The sequence below is a fragment of the Chlorocebus sabaeus genome, chromosome 5, assembly GCF_047675955.1.
Source record: "Chlorocebus sabaeus isolate Y175 chromosome 5, mChlSab1.0.hap1, whole genome shotgun sequence".
Taxonomy (NCBI): Eukaryota; Metazoa; Chordata; class Mammalia; order Primates; family Cercopithecidae; genus Chlorocebus; species Chlorocebus sabaeus.
The window spans coordinates 10228506-10238112 of record NC_132908.1 but is presented as its reverse complement, the minus strand read 5'-3'; positions in this window follow the sequence as shown (position 1 = coordinate 10238112).

Genomic DNA, 9607 nt, shown 5'->3' with positions numbered 1-9607 from the left:
TTGATCATCCCAATACCACCTTCACAGTTACTGCCTTTTCAGTATCTCCTACCTATATTATTATTTCAGAGTTTGTTCAATTGCAGCCTGTAGGCCAAATATGATCCCAAGTCTGCTGTTGTAAATAAAGTTTTATTGGGACACAGCCAGTCCCAGCCATTTATAGTCGAGATGTATGGCCTGCAAAGTTAAAAACAATTGCTATCTGGCCCTTTACAGAAAAAGTTTCGTGACCTTTGATTTTACTTCATTTAAAAAAATCAACTTATGTTTTTGACTTAAATTTATTTTAAAATGAATTTTTTTTTTTTTACCACTACCATAAACAGAAAATCAGAATTTCTAGCCTAAATGGAAGGAAATTAGAAAAATAGAGCCAAAGTAAAACAATGTTTTTCAATTCTACCTGGAGGCTGTTGCCTAACCAAACTTCTGAGTTGAGGCCTTGTGCTCTTTCTTTAGGAGAGATATTATTATTTTGTTCATTTGACAGGTATTTGTTGAGCACCTACTATGTGCCATGGTACCCTCATCCCCTACTCCTTTAGGTCTGACTTATACATTCTGTTCCCCACAATATTTCATTTGAACACAAAGATAAAATATTCTGAATCCTAAAAGGTTGAGACCAGGCATGGTGGCTCACATCTGTAATCCCAGCACTTTGGGAGGCCAAGATGGGAGGATCACTTGAGCCCAGGAATTTAAGACCAGTCTGGGCAACAAAGTGAGACCCCATCTCTTTTAAGAAAAAAAAAAAGGTTGAAACCAACAAAATTAAGGGGAAATCCACTGGACCAGGAGCTTGGTTCTCTTGACCAACATCTTGTGTTGTCTCCTGACCTGCCATGTGCCCTTGAGCAAGTCAAGTCCTCTTTGAGCTTGTTCCTTCCACATCAGATTTTCCAACTAGCCTGGACATACAGTCGCCTAGTGCTCCACCCCTTACTTCTAAAAATGATAATTCCCAGCCCCCTCCCCTGGAGTTTCTGATTCAGTGGGTTTGGATGATGGACCCAGTGATGTAAAATTTTAACGAACATTCCCCTCCCACCCAATCCACCACTGCCCAGGGCATTACCTCCATTGTATTAGGTGGGGAAAACGTCTTTGTGGTTCCCTCCCTCATCTCTCCAGCTTCCCAGGATGTTTTTCTGCTCTGAGCACCCCCTCCCACCTGAGGCCTCCTCTCTCTGGTTAGGGGAGTCTGGAGTGCTGCCAGGGGAGGGGGTGACCATGTAGAGACTTATGCCGTGGGCTCCTGTCATGCCATCGGAACTGGCTGGTTGGAGAGGTGATTAGTACCCTTGAGAGGGGGGAACATTTAGAAACCATTTCAGGAAAAACAGAACAAAACATCTCCTTCCCTAATCTTTAGCCAAAAGCTGATTTGCCAGTTTTCTGGCCACAAAACCTGGGATCCACCCTAGAAGAAGGAGGCCCTAGAATAACAGTTTTCAAGCCCTAGGACTGGTGTCTAACAGGCATTTACAATCCTGGAGCAAGTAATGGGCCCGGGGAGCCTCAGCCTCCATGCTTCAGCACCAGGCTGAATAGGGCTGGGTTGAGGAGGATCCCATGGGCGCAGATGGACAGGATAAACTTATAACCTTGTATGGTCAGTGCTAGCTGCTTCTCCAGGACTCTTACAATCTGAGCTCTGACGTTTCAGGTTGTAATTCACTTGCAGGACAATTCACTTGATCCAGGATAAGACCTGGGCATCCATTCTAGAATCTTCCAACTCCTTCAAGGACCACCCACTTTCCATGCGTAAAAGACACGTCTTCAGAGAGGCCTTCCCTGGCTCTGACTGTCCTTGGTCTTTCCCCTCCTTTTAACTCTGTGTCTATTCTGTCTGCTACAAATCCCTCTCTAAGTCTGTTCTCTTACAACTTTTTTTTTTTTTTTTTTTTTAGATGGAGTTTCACTCTTGTTGCCCTGGCTGGAGTACAATGGTATAATCTTGGCTCACTGCAACCTCCGCCTCCCAGTTTCAAGTGATTCTCCTGCCTCAGCCTCCCAAGTAGTTGGGATTACAGGCATGCGCCACCATGTCCAGCTAATTTTGTATTTTTAGTAGAGACGGGGTTTCTCCATGTTGGTCAGGCTGGTCTTGAACTCCTGACCTCATGTGAGCTGCCCGCCTTGGCATCCCAAAGTGCTAGGATTACAGGACACCGTGCCCAGCCACAACTTTTTTTATACTTTGTCACTTGAATCTTTTTTTCCTTCTTGAATTGTAGCTGGCACAATTTGTAATTGAATGTTTGTTTGTTTGGGTATTTATTAATATCTCATAGCTCCCTCACTAGTGTGTTCCCTTCACTGAGTCAGGGACTATATCATTTTCATTTATCACTGGGCCCCAGCACCGGGACAGAGCCTGGCCCTTGGGAGGCCCTCAAAAAATAGCTGTGGGATGAAGAAATAAGTACAACAGCACTTCTCAAACTTTAACACGCAGGTGATTCACCTAGAGATTCTGTGAAAATGTAGATTCTGAGCCACCAAGTCTGGGTGGGACCTCAGAGTCTGCATTTTTCACAAGTTCCCAGGGACGCTGATGCTGCTGGTCCATGGACCACACTTTAAGTAGCAATGTCCTACATAAAGTCTGTCCTTCTCAGTCAGCCACCTCACCATCTATGTCTCCCTCCTGTTGCTCAATGCCTGGGGAGAGGTTTCAAGCTTTTCAGAAGCAAGAAGGGGCTACTGAAACCTAAGAAAGGATGAATAAAGAAGTACGAGAAAGGGCAAGGAGCACAGAATCAAAGATGCTCTGGAAGCTTAGCTGAGGACAGCACACACACTAGAATTTCAAAGGCATCACATCCCTACACTTCCCAGTTTTTCTGGTCCTGGAGGTTGAGCAAACATGGTCCCACTTTTGTCTGCCCAGGATCTCTCCCAGGAGGGAGAGTGGCTGTTCCAGGGCTGGAAATGTTAATCCTTATCTTACCAGCTCATCGTCATTCTCAACGCCAAGTTGACCATGCATATTCCAGCAGTTTACACACTTAGGTTGGTTATTCCGGTGCTGTTTGTGCCATGGTGCCTTTGTGGCAAAATCTGAATCCTACCCTAGCCAAGGATTCACACAAAGCCCTCTCTAGCAACAGAGAGATGCAACTGAAGGTCAAGGTAGTTCAATTGAGTCAATGATGCTCTCCTGTGGGCCACTGCTCTGGGAATATAAGGCGACTCTCCATCAGCCAAGAAAACCTTTCTCAATAGGATGTCAGCTCACCACTGTGCCTAGGATGTCAGGGGCTCCAACGTTAAATTTGATACTCAGTTACTATGGCCGCATTTGCTGAAAGGATTAAAGCAAGTGTTTCTTAAAATGTGGTCCATTCATCACCTATGTCAGAATCAGTTTGCCGGGAAGGGAGGCTTGTTAAATATGCAGATTCCTGGGCTTTCATCCCAGATCTACTGTACCAGCACCTTAGGAAGTGGGGCCCAGAAATTTACATAGTTACTGTGTTCCTCAGGTGACTCATAGGTGCATTCACCTTTCCAAATCTCTGGGCGCATGTATTTGCTTCCTCCTCCATCTGTGTAGTTCGTATTCCTTTTGTGTCAGCTCTATTGTGTCTGTGTCTTTGATGGTAAGCCGCCCTAAGCTTCCCTTTGGAAGCCAGACAGGTAAATACATGAAGCTTCATTTGTGACCAGGCTAGGATGGGAACCGCCCCTGCCCCCTGCTCTCTGGCCAACTAATCCATCAAAAGCATCCATTTAAAGCTGCACTTTAAATCATCAAAGTGCAGCTCACATAGAAGCTGCCCAGCAAATTTTTCCTTATTACCTGAGTTAGACCATCCTATCCCCAGAGTCCAGGGTGTCCCCAGCACTTCAAGAAACATGTGCACCATCAGACACTCCAAGGCACCGAGCCACGCCCTTCGCATATGGCCCCCAGAGAAGTGCCCATTTCATCTGACCCCCAGACTCTTCAGTTCTATAAATAACATGATTTTCTCTAGATATCTCCCCCAAAAGAACTTCTGAGTCCCGTTTGGGTTATTCTTCTCCCAGACCCAGCGTCATTCTGCAGTATGAATGAAATCTTGAATTTCAAGTTACTATCATTTCTCATCTTGTTATTTCTCCACCTGAGCCCACGCTTTCCCTCCCCAAACTTCCCCACACAGCAGTCAATCAGATCATGTTGTTACTGACTTAAAACCTTCAGCTGGGCACAGTGGCTCACCCCTGTAATCCCAGCCCTTTGGGAGGCTGAGGCGGGCAAATAATTTGAGGTCAGGAGTTCGAGACCAGCCTGGCCAACACGGAGAAACCCCGTCTCTACTAAAAATACAAAAATTAGCCAGGTGCGGCAGCAGGCACCTGCAATCTCAGCTACTCAGGAGGCTGAGGCAGGAGAATCACTTGAACCCAAAAGGCGGAGGTTGCAGTGAGCCGAGATCATGTCATTGCACTCCTGCCTGGGTGACAGAGTGAGACTCTGTCTCAAAAAAAGGAAAAAAGGAAAAAGAAAAACCTTCAATGGTGTTCCATTGCTCCTAGAACGAATTCCCCGGCCTTACCATAGCCCGACCATCTGTCTAGCCTCATCCTCACTCTGGCCTTTCTAGCTACAATGGTTTCTTTCAGGCCCTCCTGCCTTTTATGTTCCCATCCACAAGGCCTTTGCATGAGCTGCCACCTCCACTTGGTGCTGTCTCCCATTGCTTTCTGCCAACCAACTCCTACTTACCATTTGGGTCTCGGCCTAAGCTCCAGCACCCTTCCTCAGGGAAGCTCTCTTAATGTCTCTGCTTGGGTCAATCCCCTTATGCTAGATGTGCAGAGCACTGGGCTTCTCCTCCTTCATAGCACATTGTCACGCTGATACATTCACATTTAGTTGAGGGATTACTTCGTTGATTATAGTTAGGGCAATTGCACATCCCTGTCGCCCTGGGATAGTTCTAGGTGTGCTTACTGTCCCACTGCAATTACTAACAGCACCCTTTTCACTTTCAGAAGTGTCCTACTTTGGATGATACATGTTGTGGCCATCCTAATAGTAGTGTCCCCCACCAGACCTTAAACTTCATTAGGCATTGAGCTGTATTTGTTTCTGTTCATCACTGTAGTCCCAGTGCCTGGCTCAATGCCAATAAGTAGGTGCTCAGTAAGTAGGTCCTCCGGAGAACCAGGCTGAGCATACATGGTCTTTCATGACCTAGCCTCGGAAGCCACGTACTTGCTTGCACCATATACTGTTGATTGACTGGACACCGATCAATGGGTCCAAAGCTCTCAATGGGCTGTCATAGAATTTGCAGACATTTTTAAAAACCACCACATATCCCCCAAGGATCTGCCTTTCATTCATTAACTCATTCATCACATATTTATTGGTTCTCATGCCCCTTCCTCTTGTATAATTTGTGTCCGGCACAAGGATTCCTAGCCAAGAGGTTAGAGGGTGAAATCCAGCCTACAGACTGTTCACCACGCCACGTGCCTGGCTTAGGGTTGTGTCTGCCTAGAGGAAGGGGCATTTTTTTCCCCTTTGCACCAAGGTGCCATCTATTTGTCAAGCTACCTGCCCTGAGAGGTTACTATTTTCTAAATCACTGGCTCAGAAGAGGCACCTTTTTCTCATTTTCATATAGACACTGTAAAGACTAGTGGGGCTGGGTGCAGTGGCTCACACCTGTCATCCCAGCACTTTGGGAGGCCGAGGCAGGAGGATCATTTGAGCCCAGGAATTCGAGACCAGCCTGGACAAAATAGTGAGACTTCATCTCTGCATAAAATAAGAAAATTAGCCGAGCACAGTGGCACACACCTGTAGTCCCAGCTACTCGGGTGGCTGAGGCAGGAGGATCTCTTGAGCCCAGGAGTTTGAGGCTGTGGTGAGCTATGATCTCACCATTGCATTCCAGCCTGAGCCACAGAGAGAGACCTCCATTTCTAAAAAAAAAAATTAATAATAATAAAAATTAAATAAAAATTTAAAAGACTAATAGGAACACTGATTGTTCACCCACTATGTGAAGACATTGGTGGAAAAGCCATGGGTAAGATAGATGAAGCATCTGCTCTTGGTAAGCTTGTGTTCTGCTGGAGAATGAAGACAATAAGTAAGAAAGCACACGCTTGAAAAAATACAAATGAAATTACAGATTGGAAACAGCATTATGGAAGAAAAGCCCCTCACGTGAGCATCTCCACTGTGCTGGTTGCTGACGGCAGAGGCTGGAGTCTGGAGGCTGAGGCTGCCTTATCTCGGACCCCCACCTCTCAGAGGACATCAAACAAGGGAGGAACCAACAAGAGCAAACAGACATAGCCTGTGTCCAAAAGGATTTTAATCCCACATTACGAGGGAGTTCCACAATGTGAACGTACAAGGCCTTTAAGATCAAGAATCTCATTCATCCAGAACAGTTTACATACCTTGCTGCCAGGAGGAGAGAATGGGGAGGAATTCCTAGGCCTCCTTCCGCCACGTCATTCTTTGAATTTTGAACTGTTAGACTATGCATGGGGCAGTAGGGTAGAAATGGAAGGCATCCTTACTTCCCCAGATCCAAAGATTCATAAGGATGCGAGAGTCTGGCCAGAGTCCTAAGGCTGAAGTTGCCTGCGGGGTGGGTAGGCAACTGAGGTCACTCGGATTAGGAAGATATTTTCATGGTTTTATAGCCTAAGAGACACCTCACAAAAAGATACCCAGCAATCTTGGAAAGAAAAATAAAACGCATATCAGTATGAAGAAGGATAATGAGCAGAACTGACCAGCGTTGGTTAGGGAGTTCCATGAGATCAGGGGTTTTGGGGACAAGTTGGTTCACTCATTGCCGTATTCCCAGTGTCTCCAATAATGTCTGGCACACGGGAGATTCAAAATATGTATACATTGAGTAATTGGAAAAAATCACTTTTCTGGCAGAAGGGAAAGAAATTTTTTGTAAAATTAAAAAAATATATTTAGAAAAGTACAAGGATGGTGCAGTGGCTCACGCATGTAATCCTAGCACTTTGAGAGGCCGAGGTGTGGGGATTGCCTGAGCTCAGGAGTTCGAGACCAACCTGAACAACAGAGTGAAACCCTGTCTCTAACAAAAATGTAAAAATTAGCTGGGTGTGGTGGTGGGTGACTGTAATCCCAGCTACTCTGGAGACTAAGGCACAAGAATTGCTTGAACCTGGGAGGTGGAGGTTGCAGTGACCCAGGATCATGCCACTGCACTCCAGCCTGGGCAAACCAGCAGGATTCTGTGAAAGGAAAGGAAAGGAAATGGAAAGGGAAAGGAAAAGGGAAAGGAAAGGAAAAGAAGGCAGGGCGCGGTGGCTCACGCCTGTAATCCCAGCACTTTGGGAGGCTGAGACGGGCGGATCACGAGGTCAGGAGATCAAGACCATCCTGGCTAACATGGTGAAACCCCGTCTCTACTAAAAATACAAAAAAAATTAGCTGGGCATGGTGGCGGGCGCCTGTAGTCCCAGCTACTGGAGAGGCTGAGGCAGGAGAATGGCGTGAACCCAGGAGGCGGAGCTTGCAGTGAGCCGAGATGGAGCCACTGCACTCCAGCCTGGGCAACAGAGCGAGACTCCGTCTCAAAAAAAAAAAAAGAAAAGAAAAAAGAAAAGAAGGATGCTCTCATAGACTGAAGGATTGCTTTTATGACTGTACTTGGGATCCTGGAAAAATGACAGCCCACTCCTGGGACATTATTAACAACAGAAACATCTTTTTTTCTTCTTCTTTGCAGAACTTTTCAGTGCCAAACTGTTCTTTTCAGAAGACAGGCCTAGAGAGCTGGCCTCCATCCTCCTTGCCACTCTGGGGACACCTGGGGACTTTCTTCTGTGACTTGCCAAGAACATCCCATGAGCCGCCGGGTTCCAGACGTTTGGGTAGTGATGATTCTGGTGGTGGAGCACAACCCCCACCCCCTGCTTCCTGTTATCCTTTCTGACCATATTTCAGGGAAATTCAAATCTGGAAGGGCTCTGAGGCTCCTTCCCTGTGGTGCCAAACCTCCTGATGAAAACAGAACCAGAGTCAAGCAGCCAGATGTTTCTATAATGGGAAAAGCCCGGGCACAGCCACTTACCTCTGTTCTACTCACAGACATTTGCATTCATTTCATGTGATGGCTTTAGGAGACATGAAACAGCCTAAGACAGCATGGTTTGGGGCTGTTTCTCCAGAAGTTTGGACATTCTGTGGTTGTTGCCTTTGGTGCTTAGTCAAACCCTCTTTGTCGTAAGTCAAATGGACACTATTTGTACTGTTCATTCTTGTTGCATTTGCAGGATGTTTTATGACAGCAGTTTGTAGGTATTTCTGTGACAGAAATCAGAGATAAAAGGACGCAGGAAAGGTCAGACTCAAAACGTATGGCTCTATCCTGTGACTCATGGGGAGAAGCTACGAGACCCAGAGCTCTGGGCTTTAAGTCGGACGATACTAGGGCTTGAAATCATTATCTCCATCCTTCCCCCAACCCAGTCTGTGGAGGTGGGCGACAGGGAGGAAATGGCCTCAAGAAAGCATGTTTCTCAGATCCCACTCAAAGAATTCAGATTTCCTGACTCTTCATACAGTAAGGACTTGGGGGCTACCTAACCGTCTGTCTCACACCAAGATGGTAGCCAGCTGAGCCACACTTAGAAGTGCCTTTGTGGGCGGACATGGTGGCTCACGCCAGTAATCCCAGCACTTTGGGAGGCTGAGGTGGGTGGATCACCTGAGGTCAGCAGTTTGAGACCAGCCCAGCCAACATAGTGAAACACCATCTCTACTAAAAATACAAAAATTAGCCAGGCATGGTGGCAGGCACCTGTAATCCTAGCTACTCGGGAGGCTGAGGCAGGAGAATTGCTTGAACCCAGGAGGCTGAGGTTGCAGTGAGCCAAGACTGTGCCATTGCACTCCATCCTGGGCGAGAAAGCGAGACTCTGTCTCAAAAAAAAAAAAAAAAAAAAAAGGCAAGTCATTAGGTGCAGCCTACTCTCAAGGGGAGAGATTACCAAAGGCATGAATACCAGGAGGCAGGGGCATGGGAGTCATCTTAGCAGCCTATGCACCAGTTTGTTTTCAGCTGAAACAGTCACTGAATGGAAGTTAGTAAAACCCCTGGCATCTGTTAAGATTCAGCTAACCCACCAACCAAAAGTGGGTTATGATGGTTGAATCACATTCATATTCAATCTATTCCCATCAGGAGATTGTGGCTATTTGAAAAAATCTTCATCCTTCTTAAGAGTCCACATTGTGTTCTCCATGACCTGTGCTGCTACAACATTGAGTTCTGTTCGGCTTTCTTAAGGTTGGGGATCCGATTTGCACCCAGGCCTGGGCACCGCTAGTCATTCCTTCTAAGAACAAGAAAGAGTGAACAGGATCCAGACTGCAGAACCCTAAAATGTTCAAGGCAGAAAAGACACAAGAGAGATCACTGCATAATCAATTATCTTCTATCCCACCCTGAACTGAGCCCCCATCCTCGGTGACTTTCTATACCTTCAAATACCTTCCTTACAGTTCTTTCTCTCTCTCCATATAGACCAGATACTGCTGTGAAACAAACAACAATGAACCGCAGTGGCATGCAACAATTAGCATGCATTTCTC